Source organism: Apium graveolens, unplaced genomic scaffold (genome assembly GCF_009905375.1).
Source record: "Apium graveolens cultivar Ventura unplaced genomic scaffold, ASM990537v1 ctg2892, whole genome shotgun sequence".
Taxonomy (NCBI): domain Eukaryota; kingdom Viridiplantae; phylum Streptophyta; class Magnoliopsida; order Apiales; family Apiaceae; genus Apium; species Apium graveolens.
The window spans coordinates 6,268-31,350 of NW_027417835.1; the positions used below are offsets into that span (position 1 = coordinate 6,268).

At 35.3% G+C, this 25,083-nt stretch overlaps 1 long non-coding RNA gene and 1 other non-coding gene across 4 annotated transcripts; both read left to right on the forward strand.

Annotated features, from left to right (window-relative positions):
• Positions 1 to 568: 568 nt before the first annotated feature.
• LOC141700758 (small nucleolar RNA R71) lies at positions 569 to 675 on the forward strand. The gene has a single exon (XR_012566487.1). It is a non-coding gene; the product is annotated as a small nucleolar RNA R71 (small nucleolar RNA).
• A 4,726-nt stretch (positions 676 to 5,401) lies between these two features.
• On the forward strand, positions 5,402 to 7,074 carry LOC141700757 (uncharacterized). Of its 3 annotated transcripts, XR_012566486.1 has the most exons (4): positions 5,402 to 5,739; positions 5,824 to 5,869; positions 6,072 to 6,653; positions 6,753 to 7,074. It is a non-coding gene; the product is annotated as an uncharacterized LOC141700757 (long non-coding RNA). The 3 variants fall into 3 exon arrangements; XR_012566484.1 differs by having other exon boundaries at positions 6,072 to 7,074; XR_012566485.1 differs by having other exon boundaries at positions 5,831 to 5,869; positions 6,072 to 7,074.
• The last annotated feature ends 18,009 nt before the right edge of the window (positions 7,075 to 25,083 follow it).

The following is a 25,083-nucleotide window of genomic DNA, read 5'->3' on the forward strand; positions in this document are numbered from 1 at the left end:
TGCACTTCCCTGTTGAGGGTATGATTACCTTTGAGCATACTGCTGTGGTTACTGGAATCTAGGTGGATTAAACTGTTTACTCACACCTTGCTGATATGGTGGCTGAATAGCATTCTGATTATTACCCCAGCTGAAATTTGGATGATTTCTGTTGTTAGGATGATAAGTAGCTGGCACAGGCTGCTGTTGTCACTGATAATTATTCACATACTGAACAGATTCGTTGATAAGAGAACACTGATCGGTAGCATGAGAAACTGCACAAAGCTCACAAACCATAGCTATTTGATTAACTCCATATGTAGCTAAAGAATCAACCTTAATCGACAGCGCCTGGAGCTGCGCTGCAATAGCAGTGGCTGCATCGACTTCCAGAATACCTGCTACCTTCCCAGACATCACCCTCTGAGTTGGGTTTTGATGCTCATTTGCAGCCATAGTCTCGATAAGATTATAAGCCTCAGTATAGCTTTTGGCCCATAAGGCGCCTCCAGCTGCTGCATCGAGCATGGGCCGAGATTGGGCCCCCAAACCATTATAGAAACCAGTGATCACCATCCAATCGGGCATTCCATAATGTGGACACTTTCTCAACATTTCCTTGTAACGTTCCCAAGCTTCGCACATAGATTCCATAGGTTGCTGCGCAAACTGAGTAAGAGCACTCCTCATAGCAGCAGTCTTTACCATCGGATAAAACTTGACCAGAAACTTTTGCGCAAGATCTTTCCAAGTAGTGATGGACCCGGCTGGTTCAGAATGTAACCAGCCCTTAGCTTTGTCCCTCAGTGAGAATGGGAAAAGCCTCAGCTTGATAGCCTCATCAGTCACTCCATTATACTTGAAAGTGCTGCAGATCTCGACAAAAATCCTTATATGCATGTTGGGGTCTTCAGTTGCAGCTCCTCCAAAAGAAACAGAATTTTGCACCATCTGAATAGTGTCTGGCTTGATTTCAAAAGTGTTAGCTTGAATAGCCGGATGAAGAATGCTTGACTGAATGTCATCAATTTTAGGCCGAGAAAAGTCCATAAGAGCTGGATCAGCCTGAACAATATGATCACCCATGTTTACTGGTTTTTTCTGCTCAGTTCCTGAATCCGAATCTTCAAAATCTATCTTCTCCGGAATATCAAGAACTTCGTCTGTCTCCTCAGCTGTATCTAAAGTCCTCTTGCGAGTACGAGAACGAGTTTGCATAAACGCTCGCGTAAGTACCTGAAACACAACCAGAAATAATAAGTAACAACTATGTCCTAATCACTGAGTCCTAACGACCAATGATGGTAAGTACATAAACTAAACAAATACGCCGAGTCCCCGGCAGCGGCGCCAAAAACTTGTTAGTGGCAAAAACACGCGCTAATATTCACGCAAGTATACACGTTCACAAGTAATATAGAATACTTTCTAGTTCGTTCCCACAGAGACTCAGACTAATTATTGTTTAATTAAACTCACGCACCAACGTATGATTACTTCTCAATGTTAAGACATTAACACTTAGAATTGTTGACTAAATATTAACTATAATTAATTACTTAATTAATCACTTAATTAACACTTCGAATTATCAATATTAAAACACTCATGAGATCACAACTTCATTACTACTTCCTTCAATAGTTATTGTTATTATCCTTAGCATGCAACAGTGATGATATTAATCGAATAACACGAAACTGATAAAAGCCAACTTTCGTTGTACTAATACCATTCTACCAAGCATCCACAATTAATATAGAAGGTTAATAATCATCAATTATATTGAGTTCCTATATGTCTACAGAAATTGACAACATAACGATTTAAGCACAAGTTATTCCTTTTCATTACACAGGGCGAATAAAACTGTTAGAGTTACCCACTAATCATGCACATCATACATGAACCTATGCTAGCATGGCAAGTTCTAAATCTCAAGATCTACCGTCACTTCACAAGAGATTAACACCCTATCTTATATGTTCGCGACGCACATAAGACGAATACGCACAACCAATACTAGATATCATACAATCATCACACACTAAGCATTAAACAATTAACTAAAGAATTCCATAGTAAATCTGTTGCGACCCCATGATCACGATTAGCCCATAATAGCACTTATCGTCATCATGGGTTCATATGAAATCATGATAAACAAACACAAGAAAATAATAACTAAACTAATTATATTAAATCGGAGTACGTCACAAGAGTAATTAAGTTCAAAGTAAGAAAACTAGCATCCAGCGTTACAACGAAATAAGAATCATAAGAAAGTATGCTTCATCTTCGTTGCTGTGTGCTAAAACGGTCTTCTTCCTTATCTCCTTTGCTCCTTGCTTAATACCACGATCCTCTCTGTGAAAACGTCTCCAAATCTACTTATATAATAGTCCCATAAAACTCAGATTACATAGAAGTTGGAAGCCAAACAGAAGTAGAAGTCTTAAAATAATTATTTAATTTCCCGACCCTGCGCGGCCGCTCAGCATAGCTGAGCGGGCGCTCAGGACCCTACTGGATTTTTCCTGAGTTTCCTCCGTTTCTTTGCCGTAATCTGCCCCTTTCTTTCCTCTCACAATGGTGAACACATGCCAAGGCTTATTCTTGATGATTACTCCTCCGAAATGCAACTAATACCCTGAAATGCATAAACACTAGAAAAACGCATCAAATACACAAAATACTTGATTTCAAGGTACCAATTTAAGCCATTTTAAGATGTTCTAAGTGGTATAAAATGCCACTTATCACCTTCCATGTAGGATATTCAGTCTTTTTCAAAATGAGGATTTTAATACTTTCATACTTGTTCTGAGACATGTTTAGATCGCTTCTGATTGTAAATTTATCAGTGAGCTCTGATACCAATTGTTGCCCAGTAAAGATACAATTGTTTAAGGGGGGTTGGATACAATTGTATAAACGTTTCAAACTAGTATAAAAATATAACAGTTCTTTATATTTCTGATAAAAACTGTTACAAACTCTCTCAAGAAATACTGATGTTCTTGAGAGCTGCTAGGTCGTACAATGCTCGAGTTAATCACTATGTGATGACCTAAACTGTGTTTATATAATACACAGCTGCTACAAATCAGTCGAGGATATACATTATCAATTACTAACAGAAAATGATACATATCTCTAACTGAATATACAAATTCCTATCACTCAGAACGAACTGATATCCATCCCTCAAAATAAGGAACAAACTTAATCTTCAAAACAGTCTGTCTTCAAATACTGATGTTTCTACAGATACCGATGAACATCAAATCCTGATAGCTCATCAAATCCTGATGACATCCAAGACAGCCAGATCCTGAGCTTCTCCTAATTATTGAGAATCAGCACGTAACAACATCAAGGGAGACTCAATATTCTTAAATGTTTTATATCACAATTATGATGGAAAAATCTTATGATTTTGTTGTATTTTAAGAAATATGAATGGAATTTATAAACTCAAATTGATCAAATTTGCTATATGGTACACTCCATGCGCATAACCAAGACTGACCTATGTCTGGATCTTTGCTTAATTAGCAACAACACACAGTATTATCGAGTGTTTTTTTTACTTTCAGCAAGCAAAGCTATTTGAAACTTACTTTCATGTTATGTATTTCCAGTGACAATGCAAAGTCTAGAACAAAAAATATAGTTGTTTATATGTTAGTTTTACTCATGTTTTTGTTAATTGGTATATTGATCGAAATCTGATTTTTTGTTAATTGATGATGTATTATTTTTTTCTAAATTTAAATGTTATCATCTTCTCTACACTATCTCCTACTTTTTCTTATACTTATAAGTTATGTTAGTTTTAGTGGTTGGGTAATTTGTTAGCGCAATTTGTGTTATCTAACTAATTTTTGCATTATTATCTTTGGGGTATCCTGCAGTTAGGGACATGCTGGTAAAGGAGGACACTTAACAAAAAGTGGACCAAACACTTGCGTCTGAAGTCGAGGAGAATGTGAAGAGTTTCTAGTGCTACTATTTTATTAAGTTTATCTTTTTTTTCTAATGTTTAGTAAAGAACTTGAACTATTTTGTTTAGTTAAAATAATTGTTGTCGTCGTAGTTTTAGACATGTGATGGTTTTAATGTTTGAGTTGGTTTGGATGTAATATATCTTGTGGTATGTAATGATATTTTGGGATTGTCGATTTCGAATAGCAGAATTTCATGTAGTATTGTGTTTTACGTATGAAAAACATGTTAATGGTATATATGTTCAATTTACAAATAAATCATGTCAAATTAATCTAATACAATTTATTATAAAAAAATGGGGCCCACTTGTGGGCCCCACAAGTGGGCCCCATTTTTTGCAAATTCAAAGTGTAAAGGTAAGATACATAGTGTAATACTATAGATATACATTGATGTTACCTTTGGTATCTATTGTAACACAAAAGTCCATGTTGCACCAGGGCAAAGGAAATGTAACCTTAGGGGCCAAAGGTAACTCGAAAAAAATCAACTTAAATTTTATGTTACCTTAGGTCTTTTGGGTGGCTATGGTAACATCTTTTTGGCCTGTTGTAACATTTTTTGGGTGTTTCTGTAGGCCATCTATGGCGTAGTGAAAGTGCATTTAACCCTTGCTCTATTTTATATTAGTAAACAACGAAGACTTCCCTATCAGGCTAGCAAGAATTCCCAATCAGGCTAACAACTAAATAACTATCATAAGATTAAAGTTGTAAATATATAGTTACCTATATCAGACTTTTGTTGCTATTACTTATTGCAATGAAAAGTGAATATAATAGAGAAGTTAACCAAATGCTATATAGCGAGAATTGTATGTGTTGCTTGGTATTGTTTAAAGTGTTAGCAGCAGGAAGGGAATTTGACTGTTCTCAGGTGGTGTGTAGAAACTAGAAGTCAAATGGATGAGCAAAAAAATAGTCAAGTTAACTACCAGACCTTTCTATTACAGTTTTTTATTTTTGTTTAAAAATTTGTTATATATCTCATAAATTCATCAAAATCTTAGCTAGTATGATGAGATTTAGTATGATGAGATTTCAAGTTGCTCACTATACATATAAAATCTCTCACTAATAGAAAAGGGTCAATAGACATCACCCTTTTAACATCAGTTGGAAAAATCACCGATATAGAAAACACATGTTATATCGGTTATTTTCAAACCGATTTGAAAACATTTAAATAACGGATATTTAGTTGTACTTTTTTAAAAAAACATACGTTCGCATCAGTTGTGATTTAACCGATGTTAAATGCTAACTTCTACATCGGATGTTGAATGACTGATAATAATGTCTTTAATTCATATCAATTTTTAAACGATCGTTGTCTATGTGAATAATTTTAAAAATAAAAAAATATGAGGCCAGGAATAATTTCCCCTCTTTTGTACTTGGACAAAATTTCACTCCCCCCCAAATATTCACCCCCTTTCACTATCTCTATTTTCCCCTTTCCTTTGTCTCTCACCCCGATACACACTCTCGCAGACACACACATCGCCTTCTTCCATCTCCCTTTTTCCATGGCTGTTCTTAGAAAATAACTCATATATCTCTAAATCACACATACTCAAACACACACACACACACTAAATCAAATACAAGCTCTAAATCAATATGTACAAGAGTATAAATGAAGCCCTAATTTGAGCACTAAAAGCTGTAAACGAGTCTCTATAACAACACTCGAGTTCTATACAAGCGGTAATCGAGTCCTATTACAGGAAACATGCCCTAATTTGTAAGTATATTTCACCTTTTTCTCAATTTAATTTTGTTTTTAAATTTCGCTTCTTCTAAAGATTATTTTATGAATTTTTACAAGTACATAGTGAATTTGACAAAGGGTACACCGGTTCTTCTCACCTATGGTGAGTTCTTTTATTTGTATTTGAATACATTTATGTACTCATTTATTTATTCTTTGTGTAATTCTATACAGTTTTAATTATTCAGTTATTTATTTTTTTTATTATCGCCGATTATTAGATTTGTCTTCTTGGAATTAGTTAGTAATAATTTATAATTTTTTTTATTTTGGCTTTTGATTTTGATTTTAAGTTTTTTGTACAGGTTGGGGTTTGAATGAGAAAGTAAGCAGATTTATTGATTTTGAGGTTGTTTTATCTAATTACTAAGTCACTTATTATATATGTACATGTGAGTATATTTTGTACTTGTATTATATGTTTAACTGGGCATTTTTTGAGTACAAGGGATGACAAATGCATATAAAGTAGATCATGTCTTGACCATCATGTTTTAGTTAGATTATTGTGTACTGTAAAGCATTGATAGGCGTTGTTTCATTTTAGATGTAAGGATAAGGAAACTCTTTTTTTTCTTACGATGTTATCTTTGAATACAAGTTCACTGGATCAGCCACTCTGGTTTGTTCCTTGATTGGTGACATTTTTTTTAATTTTTTTTCCTTTAGTTATTTGGCAAGTTGTGCAACCTTGGTCTATTGCTTTTTGGATTTCTTTTTACACGAACTTTTGTCAAGTTTGAGTACATTAATGTATTATAAACTTGGAGAATTCTGGTACATAAGGTATGCTCTCTAGTCACTTTGGAAATATCATAAGACAACAGAGAACAACTAAACGACAATAAGCGGGCAAAGGTTACACTTCTCACTAGACAACTCAACTGGTAATTATTCATTACATCACAAAACTTTGAGTCATGATACAGAGATCGAGGATAATAAGGACGCATGTGATGATATTGTCGGAAAATGATGTATTGCAGAAAAATTGAATATGCCCGTAAAAGAAGTGGAAGATGCACTGCCTATCAATACATGTGATTTTGATATGATTGATCCGAGCAACTCTTACCTAAATACTATATTCACTCTCTAGTAGTCAAGTTAATGTTAAACTATCAGAATATGATACTGATAGCTGATAAGAAGTGAATTAAGATTTTGCTTATAGTTAGGTGTACTTAGGTTCCAAAGCGTAGGTACATGCTCATTGTCTTTGATGTCATTCTAGCCAGAGTCTTTTCTATCTTGTGTATATTGTTGTGTAAGACATGCCAGTAAAATAACAAGACTAAGTCACATTGACAACCCTAAGATTTAGTTGTTTGATAATCAACTTTATATTTTTTATTGTATTACTCGAGTCTGTAAAATGGTTAGAATATTAGACTGGAGTATTTTTCTGTAAACAGTTCAAGCCTAAGGAATAAACTTTGGAAGAAGATCAAGTTAGATCATGCCTCAGAGAAATGATACAGAAGCTTGAAGTTGAATAAATCTATTTTATGAAAAATGTTTCAAGTTAAGATATCGACAAGTCACAGATCAAGCAATATAGAGAAGTCATTCGAGAACTCCAGAATGACTTATCGAGAAGTCCAAAATAGCTTATAGATAAGTCTCAGAGATATCGACAAGTCAAATGAAGATATGGAGATTGGAGATATAGACAAGTCATTTCTGCATGTAGAGAACTCCGAGATATCGAAAAATCAAAATGAAGATGTGAAGATTAGAGATATGGACAAGTTAAATTATTATTAGAGATCTCAGAGATATCGACAAGTCAAAAAGTATATAGAGATCTCTGAGATATCGACAAGCAAATTCTACATGTAGAGATCTCAGACATATCGATAAGTCAGTTAGCATACAAATATCAAGTGATCTCGACAAACATACCTATAGAGAACTCAAAGATCTCGATAAGTCATTATACTTATCGAGATGTCACTTCTCTATAGAACAAACTAAAGGTCTCGAAAAGCCTCTCAAATACAGAATGCAAACAAATGGAGGTTCAAGATTATCATTCAACAAATGATCTATCAACTAGATTGAAAAGTCTACAAAGTAGATGTAGAGAATACAAGATCAAGGGTCAAGATTAACTAGACAAAGAATGGTCACATACCTACAAGATTTTTGCACATATTTGATAAGCCAGGAATGGGAATAGAAATAGGTTGTTTTAGAAAGGGTTTTACTACAATTTAGTGCAGGTTTCGTAAACCCATGCTGCTAGTGTATAAAACATACACTGGTCCTTAGTTTAGATATATCAAACAGTTTTAGATTTTCTTGTACTCTCTCAAGGAAGAAGCTGAATTCTTATATTTTTTTATGAACACATAATTTGTAGCAAGACAAACTTAATTATTACAAATTAAGTGAGTTTTGAAATATTGTGTTTGCTATGCTTATTATTTTAATTCTGCTAACATAATATCTCTACAAATTAACTGCTTTGTTCATACACCAATAACCAAACTTCAAAAAGGCTAAAAATCAAGAAAACAAATTCACCCCCATCTGTGTTATACTCAATAGCTAACAAGTGGTATCATAGCAAAATCTGAAAGAAAATAGATAAAGATCTTGGAAGTATGAGTGCACAAAAGATAAGCAGTATCAAGATACCACCCTTTGATAGAATCAACTATATATTTTGGAAAAAGAAAATGATGTTGTTCATAAGGATGACCAATCCATTATATATCTAGATTCTCAAAAATGGCTCATTTACTCCCACGAAAAGGGTTGATGAATCTAGTGACGGAGATATGGTCATTCCAGCTCATTATGCCCCTAAAGACCCTTCAAAATACACTGAAACAGAAAAAGAAAAAGTCTCCCTGGATAGTGGCCTAGAACTAATTCTAATAGAGTCACTTGGCAATGTTATGTACAATAATATTGTCAATTGTGACACAGCCAAACATATTTGGGAGAAGATAGAGATTCTTTGTAAAGGTATAGAGGAAGTTAGATCAAATCAAAGGAGAATATTGGTGTCTCAGTATGAGGTATTCATGGAAAAGCCTAAAGAAGGAATTACTGAAGTTTTTGAAAGGTTTAACAAATTGATAAATGACTTGCAACTTCATGATAAGTATTATGAGGTTGAGGATGTTAACCTAAAGTTCTTTCTAGATCTTCCTGACCATCTTGAACAGAAAATATCAACTATTAGAGAAGGAAGAGATTTGAGCGGAATAAATCTGGAAGTTTTATATGGGATCTTGATAACTTATGAACTTGAAATATTACAAAGAAAGTTATTAAAGGCAAACTATCGACATGTTGTTGATGGTTCTAGTGCCCTAGTTATTAATGACAGTGAAGCAAAAGCTTCTAGATAAGGACAATGAGAAGAAATGCACATAGACAAATCCAACTCCTAAAACTAAAAAGAAGCCCATGGTAGATCAAGTTCTGAGAAGCCAATCAAAGAAATCAAGACTGAGAATGCAGAAAGGAAAAAGAAGAATAGGAATGGGAAAATTAGAGTGAACAAAAGCAATAAATTTGCATTTGTTACAGATGCTCCCAGGAAACAATGTCAGAATTGTGGCTCTACAAATTACCTAACTCACCTTTGCAAAAAGGCTGTTAGTGAGCCAAAAGTGGGAGCTTGTAGATACAATGAAGCAAAGGCTGAAGATCCCTATTCCTTCTGTGAAATTTTTTATTACATTCCTTGAAATATGAAAGTAATGACAAGCTGCCATAGACTGAGATTAAATCTCAAAGATAAAAGAATTGAGTTTATAGCTGAGAAGGGAATTGTAAATCAAAATTTGAACACTGTTCTTTCTGAATCATCACATTCTACTTCTGCAAATTCTATTAACAAGAAGAAAATACCCAACACTTCTTGGGTAGCTAAACACACTTAATCCTCATTATGTGCAGGGGCAAAGTGAAGAAGGTCATATGGATCATAGATAGTGGATGCTCCAGGAATATGACAGGTGATAAGGCCTCGCTATCACAATTTGAGGAGATGGTTGGCCCATTGGTGACTTTTGGAGACAACAACAATTGATTCATAATGGTATATGGCAAGTTAATTTCTGGAAATGTTGTCATTGAAGAAGTAGCACTGGTAGCTGGTCTTGAGGTGAATCTCCTAAGTGTTAGTCAATTCACAGATAAAGGATTCAATGTTTCTTTTGACAAAGGAAAATGCTCAATTATCAGCAAAAAGACTAGTGAATTTTCTTGAAAGGAGCAAGAACAGGAAGCTTGTTTGTTGCAGATTTATACTCAGCAAATAAGGATGGAATATGTTGCTTCTACACCAAGGCATCCGTTGAGCAAAGTAAGCTATGGCACAAAAAATCTCTCTCACCTGAATTACAAAGCAATCAATACCCTGGTGAAAAAGGAGTTAGTGAGATACATGCCAAACTTGGAGTTTGTTCAAAATGAAGTTTGTGAGGCTTGTCAAAAAGGAAATATGAAGAGGTCTAGTCACAAGAGCAAAACTGTGAATTCCATAAGTGCACCTTTGCAACTCATTCACATGGACTTGTTTGGACCAGTTAATATCTCATCTATTTCTAGAAAGAAATATGCACTTGTGATGGTGGATGACTACTCAAGGTACACATGGATATAGTTTATACATTCTAAAGATGAAACTCCATACATTATAATTGAACACATCAAGAAATTTGAGAAGCAGGATGAAGATCAGTATTGTGTAAAAAGATTGAGGAGTGACAATGGCACATAATTCAGAAATGCAACTCTGCATGAATTTTGCAAGGATAAGGGCATTGTTCAAGAGTTCTCAACTGCAAGAACACCACAACAAAATGGGGTAGTTGAGAGAAAGAACAGAACACTAGTAGAAGCTGCTAGGACAACGCTGCAAGATGCCAACAAGTTTTTGGGAAGAAGCTGTCAACATTGCATGTTACACTCAAAAAAGATATCTGATCAACAAGAATCTTGGCAAGTCACCCTACTCAATCTTATCAAAATAAAATCCTACTGTGAAATATCTGCATGTGTTTGAAAGCAAGTGTTTTGTGTTAAAAGACAACTCTGAATATGTGGGAAAATTTGACTCTAAAGTTTTTGAAGAATTTTTTTTGGGATATTCATTAGATTGGACTGCATATAGAGTTTATGTTCTTGAACAAAAGAAAATCATGGAAGGCACAGATGTGACTTTTGATGATGACAAGTGTCCAGGCTTGGAATGCCTTGATGAAAGTGAAGCTGAAGCCCTTCAGTTTGAAAATTTGAACATTGATAGTGATTCTGAAGATGAAGATGAAATCAACACAAGCAACAGAATGAATGAAGAGTCAAATGAGTAAGTGAATCATGAGAATGGAAAATCATCTCAAACACCTGAATTTGATAGCAAAAACTCAGGGGGAGAAAGAGAAAAAACTTCTGCAAGTCATGCCAATGGTGAAGAAAATTCAGAAACTTCAAGTCAACAAAATTATACCAGAAAGTGGGATAAGAGTTACACAAGGGATGCAATTATTGGTGATCCAAATGCTGGTGTGAGGACTAGGAGTGAAACTGCTAATGAATTTCTACATGCATGCTTTCTTTCACAAATTAAGCCTAAGAAAACTGAGGTAGCTCTACTTGATCCTGCCTGGATATCTGCTATGTAAGAAGAGCTAAAGCAGTTGGAAAGAAATAAAGTTTGGAAGTTGGTTCTTGCACCAAAGAACAGAAGTATAATTGGAACAAAGTGGGTGTACAGGAACAAGATGGATGAAAATGGGATTGTGACAAGAAACAAAGCAAGTTTGGTTGCATAAGGCTACTCATAGGAGGAAGGAACAGATTATGATAAAAAATTTACTCCAGTTGCAAGACTTGAAGCAATAAGGATCTTTCTTGCATTTGCTGCACACTCAAACTTTAAAGTGTTTCAAATGGATGTAAAAAGTGCATTCCTTAATGGTGATTTGGAAGAAAAAGTTTACGTGTAACAGCCACCTGGCTTTGAAGATCCAGAATTTCCAGTCTTTGTATACAAATTACTCAAGGCTCTATATGGATTAAAACAAACACCTAGAGCTTGGTATGACACACTGTCTAATTTTTTTCTTAAACATAAATTCACTAGGAGAATAATTGACAAGACTCTCTTCTACAAGCAGCATGGTGGTGATACGATTCTAGTTCAAATCTATGTGGATGATATATATTTTGGTTCTACTAATGAAAAGTTGTGTCAAAGATTCTCAAAACTCATGCAGAGTGAATATGAAATGAGCATGATGGGAGAATTAAGTTACTTTCTTGGACTTCAAGTCAGTCAAAGAAGTGATGGAATTTTCATCATCGAAACCAATTATGTTAGATTTATTGAAGAAATTTGGAATGATTGATTGTTCATGTTAGGTCCAAAAGGTACATATAGAGGGGGGTGAATGTATGTTCTTTGTTTTTTATCAATTAATGCAGCGGAAAATAAAACTCGAAAATGAAATAAACAAGCACAAAGAGATTCACAGAATAATTCTTGTTATTAAGAAATTAAACTGTAAAGGGTCGCTTACAACTCCGAACATAAATGATTCGAAGAAACAAATATAGAGAGAACCAAAAATAATAACTATAAATCTAGGGTTCTATCTATCACTCGAAGAATTTAAAGCTCTTATCAAATGATATTAAATACAATCAAAAGAGCTTTAAATAATGATTTTTACAAGTTTTTAAGATTTTAAATGGTGTCAATCAAATTGGACATGACCTCTCCTTGTCAAATCAAGCTTTTAAGAAATGCTGAAATAATTTTGCAAGAGTTTCGTACTGTTGAGAAAATGGAGAGATGCATTTTCAATCTGCATCTAATGATTATATAGATTGATAGGCTGGAGAGAGAAGGAGGACACGTGGCTCAACCAGGACCAAGCATTTTAATTGCACAACTTGCAAATATTTACTTGCGACCTTTTTAAACCTTCACTTGAATTCTACTTTCGACCAGGTGATCCAATAATAGCTTTTGTACTTAGCTTTTTCTTTATGTTTCTTGCGATCACAGGGTGAGAAAAATTTCCTCGAAGATAATTCTTGGAACAACAAGTTGCTTGCGACCTTTATGTGCTTGTACATTAATTTACTTGCCCATCCTATGTAGTCGTTGCCTTGCATTCTTCTGCTTTTGTTCAAGTCATTTACCTGTGACACTCTTAGCTAGGGAAATAGTTTTGCCTTGGAAACTTTTGGAGGACAAAGTTACTTGCGACTCACTAGCATACTGTGTACAAAGACTTGGTTCTTTCTTTTAATTCCAAACAAACAAAGCTGCATTGGTTTCTTTTGTTCACTTGGGTCCAGCACACGGATGTAAGTGTACTTTCACAGAATAAACAAAACAATGCTTCCACCAAAACACATCAACTCACTTGAATTGCATGTATTTCTTTTGTTCATTTAACTCCGAGGAAACCAAGAATCCAGAAAGTAAAGTGTGAGCCACACGCGAGAAACAAGGCAGCAGGAGACTCATTGCATGTACACGTGCTGAATCTTTTGCATCATAATAAAATCCAAACATACCTACCATTTTCTTGCCTTCTTTGAACAAACCGTCTTGCCATTGATTTATTTTTCTTTTGTTTACAAACCACTTGCATTTATTTATAAATAACCGAAACTAGAGAAGTTCATGCATGCCACCTGGTTTCTTTTATTTGCTAAAACAATACACACATGCATGCATTAGTTCTCGAATATGAGAAAATAATAAAATAAATGTTGATTTTTAAATCAAATAAATAAATAATTTTAATTTCATTTATTCATTTAAATAAAAAAATCACATTAATTTATTCATTCAAAATTAATTATTGATTAAAATTAAATAAATGAATTGATTTTCATTTATTATTTAATAAAAAATCAGCCATTGAATAAATAAATTCTGTAAATTCCCGGCCTGTAGTCCTTTATATCTTTAAGGCTTCTAATCTCCGGGATTTTGTACTTCAAAATATTTTCAATCCTTACGAGTACAAAAACCACTCAACAGTATTTCTAAAAATAATACCCCATTTCCTTTCACGGATCTCTGACGTCTAGTGCAAGAGTCTGGTTCACAGAAGATTATTTCTGCTCTTAGGCCTTTCTATTATACCCGTACAAACCACTTTTAAGTCTTCTACCAAATATAACCAACTTCACTAGGAATTCTTGAGGTCTTCACACTGATCCCGATAACTGCTTCGAATGACTCCAACCTTATTCCTCCTACACCTGAACATATTAATGAACTTCATACGGATCACTATTGACATTTTCTTCACTGCACCTAACAAAACCTTTGTGTATATGCCCAATAAATAATCTGTACTAATTCTAGTGGAACATAGATTATTTCAAAGTCCTTGTTCTATGTTGAGTTATCCAAACCAGTATTGTTGAGTTATACATACAGCTTTAATCTTGCTTAACAATCTCCCCCTATTTGACTGTTACACCTGACGGTCAAAAAATAGTGGAGAAGTCACAGTTTGGAGGATAACTCAACTAACCATAACTAAAAATCTTCAATCAGTTTTCAACTTTTATTCCTGGACTTGGAAATAATGTTATCTTATATCTACCGCATCTTCTATACACATTCAGCTTCAGCAGAGAACATATTCTTCTCTCCCTTATGTAAAGTTGCAGATAGATACGCCTTCCAAATACTGTCTTCAATAATCTTCAGATTTTCCCATAAAGCATATAGAGAACAATTTGGAATCCAGAAACGAAAACCAATAATCTCTTCCCCTAAGATGAATAATCCCCTCCTTAGTACAATAAAGTTAGAAATCCCTCTTCTTAGTTTCAGAAAGACTATTAGTTCATAATCTCTTTATAATCTCTCCCCCTTAGTTGAGTAATCCTTCAAAATGTATCAGAGTAGAACCTTAGGATCATCCAACCAAGTGAAGAGATTATTTGGTAACCATTTCCTCACAGTGCAAGTGTGTGATTTCTGTTTAGTGATCTCACATTGTGTTTCACTCCACTCTACACTCAAGTGTTTGTCTCTCAGTCTCACAGTGTGTCACTCACTCAAAGCCCCAAACATCCAAGTGTACCTGCAAGGAAATACTTTCCATAAAAAAGTTACCTTCCAACTTCAAGGATGGAAACTCTCAGTCAAAAGATTCAGAAATGTTCCTTCTGAGAGGGAAAATTAGGATTCTTTTAAGTGCCAGAATTCCTGATATCCCTCAACTTTCATGAAGAAGTATACCTCATAAATTCGTCAGATAATATCTGAGTCCTTATTTACGAGCTGCAATTTTGACTAAGACAAAATCATTTCCAGATTTGAATTTTGGGAAGATAACCAATGATCAATGATATATCATTAGGGATCAAAGATTTCTTCTGAAGTCTGTGAAAACTTATCAGAGTCTCCAGGACCATAATTCCATACTTGTCAGAGCATAGATAAATGTGCCCCAGATCTTAGGATCTTAACCTTAATCCAAAAATTAGATATGAGAATTAAGATCAAGCAACTTCTAGGATCATATGTTCTCATGCAAAATCATAGATAAAGAATAGAAACTTGATCCAGGATGTCAACCATTGTCATTGACCATGATATGATTTAACAACGATTGCTGCATTAATACCTTCCTTGTGTGTGTGAATCTCACTGGTGCATTGGAAATATTTTAATCAAGGGGTAGTGACTCTCATATAGATGTCCTCGCTGGCAGGAGAATTTTCAATAGATAACATTCTGTTGAGCGAATGCACCTAGTAACTGTTTATATGCCTTTTTTAGCTTTATATCCTTTTGAGAGAATACAGATGGGCTTACAGATGTCTCAGGTTATAAATACTCCACTTCTTTGTGAGAGACAGAGCTGTAGGGTTGATCTTTCATTTCTTATGTGGTGCTTCTTGGCACTATCTCCCTTATTTTCAACGCAACTCCAATATCAAGTGGTAACTTTGTCTGATCACTAAGTTGGTATCTCAAGAAAAGTAAGCGAATCAGAACAATATATGGGGAATATATTAAAGGTAATGGAATACTATTTGAGAAGTGTTTGGTTCTAATGACTTGGGCTAGAACCTATGAGATTTGACAGGCTCATAATCAGTTCCTAAAATCACTGAGGGTGTTGAAGATCACAAACATTCGAAGTACAATATCAGAGAATTTAATGATCAAGAACAAAGCAGTCTCATAACTAGAGATCTTTTACATTTACTTACCGCAATATGTATTCATGAAGGATGTCTCAGATGATCATGCTTTCTGATTCTTTTGACAATGCTACTCAATCAAATCTCATTAGCTCAAAACAATTTAAGTTAGTCCAATACAGATAAACATTATAGAGGAAAGGGAGTGAACATTGTTTCAAACTTATAAGAATTGCATAAGGTAATCAGAGTATAACAAATATATCAGGATCTAATATCCAGAACAAAGTATAAGCATAGCAAGATCATAAGAGCTACACACAGGATCAACACATAAGTCATAAAGTTAATTAATTATGCCAAGAGTATATCCAACAAGTCTGCACCAATTGATTAGTCTATCAGAAGACTAAACCAATTAAAATCTACTCCTGATATAATCATATCACTAGTTATGTTGCATATTTATTCTAGAACAAGATAAATAGAGTTATTCTAGCATAAACAGAGAATCAGAGTGACCAAGGAATCTGTTGTCAGAGTTGCCTAGGGTCTAAAGCTCAAAAATTATACATAGTTACTTAGAAAACATGATTTAATCACACGGAATCTAATCAGAGTATTCAAGCTAGTTGCACAAGATCTTAAGAAGGATCTAAACCTATAAATCAGATTTATGATAAGATCATAAATTAGATTACATGGTCTTAGATCAGAGTTCAAACAATATTGAGATGTGTGTGTGTGCTAAAATAAATGTCAATATCATGAGTATTTACATCAGAGTAAACATATAGCATGTAAACATTCAAACAATTCATATATTGCATCAAAATTCTAACTTACTTACAACTAGCATATAACATGTAATACATGGTAATCAGTTAGCTTCAAAAAAAGTTTACAAATATGGATATATATATATATATAAATATATATATATATATATATAATGAAATAGATATGTAAACTTACTTTCCCCTCAAAGTATCATTATTGGGGTAGTAAAGTTTACCCGCACCAAATTACGTTTGTTTTTTCCAATTAATGGGACAAATTCAACATGCCAAGTTCACTAACCAACTTATTGAAGGTAACTTCATCAAGTGGCTTCATGAAAATGTCTGCAATTTGGTCCGTTATGGGAATATAATAAAGTTCCAAAATACCATTCATTATATGCTCTCGAATGAAATGATACCTTATATCAATGTGTTTGGTCCTTGAATGCTGAACATGATTGTTTGAGATTGCTATAGCACTTGTGTTGTCACAGTAGATAGGATATTCTTTAAATCAAGTCCATAGTCCCGGAGTTGGTTTCTCATCCAAAGAATTTGAGAATAGCAGCTTCCAGCAGCAATGTATTTAGCTTCAGCAGGAGATGTAAAAACTGAATGCTGCTTCTTACTAAACCAAAAAACCAATCTTCTTCCAAGAAACTGACAACTTCCTGAAGTACTCTTCTGATCAATCTTACATAGCAAACATAATATTTGGATGACTTACAGTCAGGTAGAGTAATGATCCAATCATGCCTCAATAATTAGTGATGTCTACCTCCTTACCAGACTTGCCTTGATCAAGTTTTGTGGCAGTTTCCATTGAAGTCTTAGCAGGTGTTGAATCTTCCAGCTAATATTTCTTCAGAAGGTCTCTGATGTACTTCATTTGACAAATGAAGATACCATTTGGCTTCTAACTCACTTGTAGTCCAAGGAAGAAGTTCAACTCACCCATCATACCCATCTCATACCTACTCTGCATAAGCTTAGCAAACCTTGCACAAAGTGCATCATTCGTAGACCCAAATATAATATCGTCAACATAGACTTGCACAAGTATGATTTCATTTTTATGATTCTTATAAAACAGAGTCTTATCTATGAAACCTCTAGTAAAGCCATTTTCAAGAAGAAATTTTGCGTGAGTGTTATACCATGTTCTCGGCGCTTGCTTTAGATCATAAAGAGCCTTGAAGAGAAAACAAACAAAATTTTCAAACTCAGGATCTATGAAGCTAGTAGGTTACTCCACATAGACCCCTTCTTCAAGCTCACCATTCAGGAAAGCACTTTTCACATCCATTTGATATACCTTGAAATTTGAATATGCTACAAATGCTAAGAACATCCTTATGGCTTCAAGTGTAGCAAGTGATGCAAAGGTTTCATCGTAGTCAATCCCTTGTTCTTGAGAATAACCCTTAGAAACTGGTATCTCCTTGTTCCTTGTCACTACTCCATCTTCATCAAGCGTATTTCTGAAAACCCATTTTGTGCCAATCACTATTTTGTCTTTAGGTCTGGGTAAAAGCTTCCACACTTTCTGTCGTTCGAACTGATTGAGTTTCTCTTGCATAACAATCACCCAATCAGGATCCCCTAGAGTTTCATCTACATTCTTTAGCTCCATTTGAGATAGAAATCCAGAATAAAAACATTCATTTGTTGTAGCTCTTCTAGTCTTGACTCCACTGTCTGTATTACTAAGTATCAAGTTTCGAGGATGATCTTTACTCTATACTCTATGTCCTGGTAGACTAGCCCTTGATGACTCAGCATACCCAAAATTGTGTTGAGTCTGTCTACCAGATCCTTTTTCTTCTCCCCCTGAATTGTTTCCAGCTTGATCTCCAGAGTCTGAAACTTGAGGACTAGTCCCTGAGATAGTGTGACTATCATTACTTGTCCTATAACTATTACCTTCAGAGCCTGCATCAGAATTATGATCATCAAGATCATTTCCATTGTTATTGTTGTCTGGAACAACTTCAGGTTCATCTTCTCCATCAGAAAGATCTTCAACATCAAGCTTATCACTATCATATTCCTTCTGAATACTTGGGAGCTTGGCGTCATCAAATGCTACATTAAGGCTTTCCAAAACCTTTGATCACTAATCACATACACCCTGTAAGTTTTTGACTCCAGAGAATAGCCCAGAAAGATACCTTCTTCAGCTTTAGCATCAAACTTTCCAAGATGTTCATCGTCCTCAAGTATAAAGCACTTTCCTCCAAACACGTGAAAGTATTTGACTGATGGTTTCTTGTTGGCCATTAATTCATAAGGGGTCTTGTAATAACTCAAATTTTGAGACTTTATAAAACTCTTAATGAATAGTAACTCTGACAGATGGGAAAAACTTTTTATCCCACACTATGTTATGCATGAGAAATTGAGTTTCGGAGTTGATAACATGATTATACGTACCAAATGAATGTATGTAAATGCTATTAGTTTTCGAAGAAAACGAACTTTAAAAATGACCGTATCTACGAACCATCAAGGATTACGGGAATCACAATATAATTAAAAAATTAAAATCCTACAAATTCAAATCCAAGAACGATACTTCAAAATATAAAAAACGTATACGAACGGATTTACACCGCGAACCGTTTGCAGGAATTTATTACGAAAATGAATAAGCGACCGAGCGAATGCGTAAATGAATAAATAAATGTATCGAACCAGGATAACTAAACTAACTAAATATGGTAAGAAACTAACCATGGTTAGGTTATCAAATAGTAACCTAAACTAGATAGCATGATGACCTACAAGCTAGGAATAGTAAGACTAAAACCTAAACTAACTAGATTAGCTTGGAAGCCTAGGAAGCTAGCAAGATATGTACTAGGATATGCATAGATTTACTAGTATATAATATATACAAATCATATAACACAAATCTTACACAAGAAACATTTCAAGAAGCAAGAAAAACTATCTCTCTCCCTCCCCACTTCTTCCATTCGACCAAACAAAGAAAAGCAAGGAAAATAATTTCAAAACTCCAAGTCCTAGCCATGGAAAAAATCCACCATTAATTCCCAAGCTTCATACATCCTAAACTAAGGTAATATAAATTTTTGAGCTCATTTTATCAAGGTTTGATGCGTGAAATAAAATCAAGAAAAGTCATAATGAATAGTATGAATAGTAACTTTTCTTTGGTTTCTTGATTTTATGGTTGATTTAGGTTCCAAAAACCCTACCAAGCATTTACAAGACTGCCATCATCAAGAACACATCTCAATCTTTCAATAAAGGTATAAATCTTTGACCAATCTTTATTAAGGTTTAAGTTTCAAGAACCTTTGAAATCCTAGTTATAAAGTTAGTTTTAGTGGTTGGTTTGTTGTAATCTTGATGTTTAATTAATTAGTTCCAAGGTTGATGATTGTTGCCTCAAGAATATGATTTTCTTGAGAGTTAGTGTTGGGATGATGATTTGATTATTGTTGGTGGTGGTATAATGATTTAAGACATAAATGAAACTCGGATCGTAATAGTAATAACGCGGAAATGAACAAAACTCAACATTAAGTTTATAAAGATGTTCCCAAGCGTATAAAATATATTTTCTTGAAAAGTAACACTTTATTATGATCTAAAATGTTATAAGTATCGCTTAGGCGCTTGAATCGCTTGATTCCGATTTACGGATCAAAAGTTATGACCATTTTAGTAAAAGTGATTTACACGTCAAAAACTGCAACGAATTACGAAATTTTGGAATAGAAATGATCAACTTAAAAATATTCATAAATAATAAATTTATACAGAGGGTAATAAATAGAGTTCCTTAACTTTCATAAAAATTTCAAGTGAAAATAATGTTTTTTCAGTTTTATAAAAATATCGGAACCGTGACCGCGCGATTAGAAAACTGTTAGAAATCATAAGCGGAGCCGACGATGGAAATGTAAACGGACATAAAAGATTTCGACAAGAAAGCGATCGTGACATGAATGAGTACTTAAAAGAATAACAAGAGTAAAACAAGTTGCGAGAACGATTAATAAGTAGTACGTATGTACGAGTCACCATAAATAAGAATGGAATATAACGAAATGATATATGTTTATGATTACAGATTTCTGAGCAGACCCTAGAGCATCCTCCACCTCAAAGTACCTAGAAAAGTTTTCGAACCCAACTCTATATACTGTTGTGATGTGAAAGTATTATTTTACTATCTTTTGCATAAATGCCATGCTTGCCATGATACTAAGTATTTGAGTTTTCGCATATATAGCGATAGTGTTATGATATATGTATGTCGTAGAATGTTTAACGCCGCCATGAGCGTGATATATGATTATAAGACAAAGAGTCAGTCAAAATTTTAAAACAAAAACCCGGGAATCATTCCGGAGGTTTTTGGACGATTAAAGTCCGTACTTATTTTATTCTAAGAGGCTCGATGTCCACTTGCAAAACATTAATACCTCGAACTTTTATTAAAACGATTTTTAAAGATCGTATTCCCTCAACTATATTCAATTACTCGAATAATGGACATTATTTCAATTATTCATTTAATATAGGAGAATTATTCTCCAACGATTATTTATTTCTGACTCGATTAATTATATTATTAAAGATTACTTTAATTACTTAAACGTAAATTAGTTGAGGTATATTATTTCAAATATTATTTTAAAATATAATTATTCGAGGTTTAATTATTTAATAATTAATTATTTATTAAATGATTTATATGATTTAAAATCATAAAACCTGATTTAAAATACTCATGGATTTCAGAAAATCATACGAACACTTTCAGATCGTCGATGAATTTATCTCGACTTATTTAAATATTTGAGCATAGTTTCAAAAGAAACTCCCCTTATTTATTTATCTGTTGACAACGGTCAACTCACATCCTTAGTACTTCCTCCGAAAATTCTCGGAAGTACCTATATATATACACATCTGAGACGAGTTGTGCCTATCAACAAGCAAAACGCTTGGTGAACTTCGATATAGTTCGATGATTCCAAGTATATGATAGGATTCTTAAAGGGACATAGGAGGGGTAGAGATCCAGTACTTCGTGGACTGGGGAGACTGCTATATAAATTTTCCGTATGAGAAGGTACCATGTGTACTGAGGGACATACGAAGTATGCAAAACATACCCGTGATGAATGGGGAAGCATATATAGCACGAATGCGGATAGGGTGACAACCGGGCGTATGGAAGTCATTCATCTACATGTAGAAAAGTATACCGTTATATGACTGATCATCGTATCTCGGGGGCTCCGATGAAGGTCCTATTCTTCCAATTGGAATTATGATGCAATACCGTAACCCAAGCCTAGGTGCTGGGTTTATTATTAAGGTATTAGCAGGATAATAAGTCCACAAAAGAATCGTTTTCGAAAGAAGGTGTGTATCACCGAGGAAAAAAACTATTTTTAAATAAACATATCTATCGTATATGGAATTATACTTGAGTTTATCATACAGTCATTTCATACTCTACATTATTATGTTGGGCATTATAGCTCACACTTGTTTTCTTAAATTGACACAACACAACAGTAAATCAAGATGCCTATCATGAAACTCACATCCAAGAAATGGGTAGGAAACGACCAGCTATTTTGTAGGATGTTTGGTGTTGTACCTCAGGTAGACCGAATAAGCTGGACTGGTTTTCAATTATTTTTAGTCCGGCTTATTTACAAGTATGACTTATGTAAGATAATATATAAGAAACGGATATTTGGCCGACGGACTAACCTTACTTAAAGGTTATTTCCGCGGTAAGACTTAATAACTTTTGGGATTGTAATAATTATCACTTGTGGATTAATATGCTCTAGTAATGAATGGTTCATTTCCAAGACAATAACCTGTAAGTGTGTGTGTATGTGTGTGTTGATAAGTGTTGGGTCATAAAGGTGTGAGTATTTATATATTATGGTACGAGATAAGTGTTATACATGATTCAAGATGGCATGGCATCCTAGATCCCTGACCCCGGATTTTGGGGCGCCACAGAAATGGTATCAGAGCCTTAGGTTATCAAATCTTGGAAATGATAGGATATAAAATATATAGACATAAGAATAATAATAATCAATTAGAACTCAAGTCAAGTTCGCCGTCGGGCTACATGGGTAGTCTTGGCAGTTTTACGCTCAAAGGAATTCCGACTCTAAGTTAGTAACACCTTACCTATTGTGTCATGTACCAGTGGAGCCTATGGGGGAGGTTGACCCTGTTGATAATGTTATGGCCCCTGAGCATGAGCCTACTCCCGACCCGGAGGACCCACCTATTGATGACTCAGATGATGACCCTACTGAAGATCCCTCAGAGGAGGAGACTGACTGACTTCCCTGCCCCCATAGCTGATGATGTTGAGATGCCCCAGGGCGATGGCGTAGACTGGACAAACATAGAGATATACCCTCTCCCCCGAACTTTCACCCTCCTACACCTCACCCAGGGATGCTGAGCCCTTTGCCCTACACTGATGAGGATGAGGATGACGAGATGGATGCACATACTTATGAGGTTCATGACATATCCTCTAGTGACCCAGACTCACCTCTACCACCCCCGACGACCATAGATGTAGCAGTGCATAACTGGATAGTGGCTCAGCTTAACACTGAGATCACCGCGAAATCTGCCCGTATTTTGGAGCTACGACAGACGCTAACTGCCGAGAGAGCCATCAGGCTAGGATACCCAGGGAATTTAGAGCTGCTTCTCCGGCCATAGCTCACAGGGGGATTGATGGGATTGAGCTCCGTACCCGAGTACAGATGAGGATGACAGCGATAGGAGGATACATCCCAGTAGTTGATGCAGAGCTGATGTTGGCAGGAGCGATGAGGAGGGTTCGAGACCTCACACGCAGTGACAGTGACTGAGAGGCGAGTGACTACTTATGGACCTTGTAAAAGGGCTGAGTGACTTCTCACCAGTTTTACTAGGATAGCTAGTAGTAGATAGCATTCCTAGCCCTTCAGGGTACCCGGTGTATGTATTTGTATATCAGTATATAGGACCAAATAGTTGGTATATTATATTCAGGATCATGTATGAACTAAGATGGTTGTTTTGTCCCCAAATATAAACTAGGAGACCCTATGATATATATCTAGCAGTTATTAAGAAATTGATGTCCATTATTATTGCACTTGTTAAAGACATGCTAGATAACAATTGACATACTTACCTACGAATAAATTAATCTAAATGTAATTTTTTTTAACTGTATTGACATATTTTCATTATCAGAACAATGCCCCCCCCCCCCCCCGTAGAAGAGGAACCAGGGCACGACCCGCAAAATCTGTTAACCAACAACGAAACGGACCTGACCCCATAGTGAATGAGGAAAGTGAAGAAGACCTAGATTATAATGAGTATAATGAAAAAGAGTATGTAGAAGAAGAAGCCGAGGAAACCCATCAGGGAGGGAACTCCATGAATGAATTTATGGAACTTTTAAGGGCAAATCTGAACCAACAGCCCATTCCACCACAACCTCATATTGCCCAACAGACTGCGACCACTTCCTTGAGGGCATTCAAATCCCTCAAACCCCCAGATTCCCTAGGATCTGTCAACCCCATTGAAGCACGGGCCTGGCTCAAAGAAATAGTAAAGTCCTTCAAAATACTAGGTATGGAAGAATGACACAAGACTATTTTCGCCTCTTACATGCTGAAGGGGGAAGCTAACTACTGGTGAGAGTCCAAATGAAACCTCGAGACTGATATTGTGATTCCATGGGATAGATTTACCCGATTGTTCTTAGAAAAGTATTTCCCTAGGTTCATGGAGACTCAGATGGAGATTAAGTTTCTAGAGCTAAAACAAAATAAGATGACTGTGGTGGAGTATGAGGCCAAGTTTACTGAGTTATCATGATTTGTACCTGAGTTTGTGAATATCGAAGAGAAGAAAGCGCAAAGGTTTTGGCTTGGTCTGAAACAATGGATCCAGAACTGAGTAGCTGTACTAGAACTGACAGATTATGCCACTTTAGTGTAGAAGGCCTCGATTGTTGAAGAAGGTAGTGAACAAAGTTTGAAGGAAAAGGAAAATAGGAAAAGGAAGATAGGAAGTCAAGGTGGAGGAATCGGGAACAGGAGCCTTCCAAACAGGTTTGTCAGGGGAGTGGTGTCCCAACCTACGAGGGGTCCCGGATTTAGAAAAGGCCTCAAGTGAGAGCGTGGGCCAGGGCGGCGGACAATCTAGGGCAACATTTCATAGCCAACCCCGCATCCCAATACTGGAATGTCAAACATGCGGAAAGAAACACTTTGGAGTGTGTACCTTGGCAAGAGCCCTTATGAAATGCCACAAGTGCAACCAAACCGGACACCTCGCCAACACC